Below are 4046 nucleotides of genomic sequence, written 5' to 3' on the forward strand. Positions count from 1 at the left end.
AGCAGCTGAAGTCCACAATTCTTTTATGCAAGGTAACAATTTATTTAACATAAAACATCCGATAAAAGTACTAGTACATCAAGATCCGACGCGTTGCGGGGATTATTCCCCTTCCTCAGGGATACACTCTTAAAATTATAACCATCTTCATATTGCTAGAAGGGTCTGTTCACATTATACAAAATGTATAATGTGAACAGAGCCTTACACTTACCACTCTGGCTCCTGTCTGCAGCTCTGCCCCTAATGAAATCATCACTAGGGGTGGAGCTACACAGACTCAGCTTGGAGAGGAGCCTGGGAGGTAAGTGGATGTCATTTTCTGTATACACTATATACAGCTATCTATAGATAGCTGTATATCCTGTATACCACCCAAAGGGCTATAGGAGCAGGGAGCCTTATCAGTATAGTGACTGGATTCCTGGCTCCTGTATAATATACACAGGTACACTATGCCCCCCTGTATACTATACGGCCAGGGAGGTGAGTAGTGATGCTATACATCACTCATCTCATCTCCTTACACTCAGTGGACCGGGCGCTCTACATCTGACACACAGAGTGGTACCCTAAAGGCAGTGAGAAACTGCCACAGGGTACAAAATTGGCTGTTTCCACACCAGAAAAACTGCCAAAATGCAGGAAAAAGCTGTGGCAGTTTTTACTGGTGAGGAAAAAAACTCAGTGAAATCCAAGGCTAAACGATGGAAAGTTGTGTGTTACTAGAGTTTGGGATTGCTCCAGAAGTGAGGGTCCACAGACGTCTTGGTATATTCTGCAGTCTTCATCATATTTGCCTGGGTCAGATGGAGAAGAGATCTACAATCAGAAGATGCCACTTGTGGTCACTGAAGCTATAGGGAACAGTACTGTGTTTTGTACTACTTTTGACCAGGTCAGAGCTCTTCTTGGGTCTGTCTCCACCCCTTCTGATTAAAAAAAAAAAAAAGATAAAGCAACAAGAGGTGCACCCCTAGTGCGGACCGTTTGTTGGGTGTATCTGAAAAAAGACAAAGATGGGCTCTTGCCCTTGGGTGTTACGCTCAGTGCACAACACCTGCAGTAGCATCTGGAGAGAGGAATGGCTGGACTGCTGCCACGAGGAACTTTCCGGGGTGACATCAGTCTATCTGGTGAAAGTGCAATCTGGAAATTATTGGAAATAAAGTTCCTCTAAATGAAGGCACTGATCCCCAAGTATTTTAATAGGGTTTTATTAGCGACACATTTCAATCCCGGAAAGGGATCTTCATCAGGCACACAGTTTGTTTCTATAAATGTGTCTTTCCATGAAAACTGCATGCCTGATGAAGATCCCTGTCTGGAATTGAAATGCATCGCTAATAAAAACCCTATTAAAATACTTGGGGACCAGCGCCTTCATTTAGAGGAACTTTATTTCCAAAAATGTGCATATTCCCCCCATTCTGGACAGAGACTGGTCTGTAGCAGACACAACTCAAAAGGTAGGTAGATATATCAGCTCACCCATAAATCCACATAGACAGATATCGTTCCTCTCAGTACATCTCAGGTTGGAAGCTCCGGGCTATACACTGAAGCCGTGTTTCCAGGTGGACTCAGCAGAAAAAGGTAAGGTGAAAAAGTCCGGCTCCCATGAGTAAAAAATATATTTTATTGATCCATAATAAAATCCAAAACACAAAAATGGATTAAAAGTACATATGCACAGAAGGAAACACCTCCGAGGAAACACTAACTCGCCGGTGTTACCCCCACACTTTTCCCAAGAGGTAAAAAGGGGGGAAAAAAAAAAAAAAAAAAAAAAAAAAAAATTGTAAATGCAATTTCTCCTGAGCACGGAAATACCCATGTAGACGTAAAAGGCTCTGCGGGCACACAAGGCTCAGGAGTGAGAGCTCCATGTACATTCTTGCACCTCTGTGCAAAGCACCTCAAATGTCGCCCTCACTCCTGAGCCTTGTGTGTCCACAGAGCATTTTACATCCACATGGGGTATTTCCGTGCTCAGGAGAAATTGTGTTACAAATTATGATGGGGGGGGGGGGGGTTCTTTCTTCCACCCCTGTGCAAATCACCTCAAAAGCCCCCATAATTTGTAACACCATTTCTTCTGAGTAAGGAAATACCCCATATCTGGATGTAATGTGCTCTGCTGGCACACCACAGGGCTTATAAGAGAAGGAGCACCATTGGTCTTTTAGAGAGAATTTTGCTGGAATTGAAGGCCATGTGAGCTTACGAAGCGCCCCCCCCCCCCCCCACATGTGAGCCAAATTTTGGAAACTACACCCCTCACAAAAGTAATAAGGGGGTGTAGTGAGCATTTACGTCCCACAGGTGTCTGACAGATTTTTGGAACAGTGGTCAGTGAAAGTGTACTTTATTTGCACAGCCCACTGTTCCAAAGATCTGTCAAACACCTGTGGTGTGTTAAAGCTCACTGTACCCCTTGTTATGTGCCTTGAGGGGTGTAGTTTCCAAAATCGTATGCCATGTGGTTTTTGCTGTTATGGAACCATAGGAGCTTCCATAAATACGACATGCCCCCTAAAAACCATTTCAGCAACATTCACTCTAAAATCCCTTTGTCGCTCCTTCGCTTCTGAACCCTCTAGTGCACTTTACATCCACCATTTCCTTACTCGAATTTTCTCCTTTTACCCCTTGTAACATTTCAAAAACTGGGTCCACACACACTTAATATACAATTTCAAACATGCAATTGTATACTTTATGTTGGCATCATGAAGTTGACATTTTTACGACGTCAAAGTTCAGCAGCAATTTTCAAAATTGGAACTTTTCAGGGACCAGTTCAGTTTTGAAGTGGATTTGAGGGACCTTTATATTAGAAATACCCCATTATAAAAACTACACTCAAAGTATTCAAAAGGATGTTCAGAATGTTTGCTGCTATTCCTGTCAAACACTTAAAGGGGTACTCCGCCCCTAGACATCTTATCCCCTATCCTTTGGATAGGGCATAAGATGTCACATCCCTGCGGACCCCCGGGATTGCCGCTGCAGCACCCTGCTGTCATTACTGCACAGATAGTTCGCTCTGCACGTAATGACGGGCAGTACAGGGGCTGGAGCATCGTTACGTCATGGCTCTGCCCCTCGTGACATCACAGCCCACCCCCCTTAATACGAGTCTATGGGAGGGGTGGTGGTAGTCACGCCCCTGCCATAGACTTGTATTAAGGGGCAGGCCATGACGTCACGCTGCTCTATCCCCTGTATTGCCCGTCATTACGCACAGAGCAAACTTGCTCTGTGCAGTAATGATAGAGCGGTGCCGCATCGGCGATCCCAGGGGGTCCCCGGCGATCTGGCATCTTATTCCCTATCCTTTGGATAGGGGATAAGGTGTCTAGGGGCAGAGTACCCCTTTAAGTGTTTCACAGGAATAGCAGCAAACATTCTGAACATCCTTTTGAATACTTTGGAGGGGTGCAGTTTTTATAGTGGGGTATTTCTAATATGAAAGTCCCTCAAATCCACTTCAAAACTGAACTGGTCCCTGAAAAATTCCAGTTTTGAAAATTGCTGCTGAACTTTGAAGTCCTCCAATGTCTTCCAAAAGTAAATAAATATGTCAACTTTATGTTGCCAAAATAAAGTAGACATTGCATGTTTGAAATTGTATATTATATGTGGGTGTCTATTTTCCTCACAAGCAGAGAGCTTCAAAGTTAAAAATGAAATTATTTTTTTAACATTTTTCATGAAATTTTGGAATTTCACCAAGTAGTAATGCAAGAGAAGAAAAAAAAAAAAAAAAAAAAAAGTCATTTGTATCCGAGCCCTGATGCATAGTCTGTAACAGGGCCCCATGTGCCATTTATACTACCTGGTGTCTTATGGGGCAGAGGTCTTCAGCACCCTTTGGCACCAATTCCCCTGTGCAACTGCAACCTCTGAACTGCCTATAGTTACACCCCTGCTTTTAGAGGTCATCTGTGATTATAAAGGGATATTAATGTCTGAGAAGCCTTGTACTGTGGGTGGTAGAGAAAAAAAAAAAAAAAAAAAAAAAAAAAAAAGAAACACAAAAC

This window comes from Hyla sarda, chromosome 13 (assembly GCF_029499605.1).
Source record: "Hyla sarda isolate aHylSar1 chromosome 13, aHylSar1.hap1, whole genome shotgun sequence".
NCBI lineage: Eukaryota > Metazoa > Chordata > Amphibia > Anura > Hylidae > Hyla > Hyla sarda.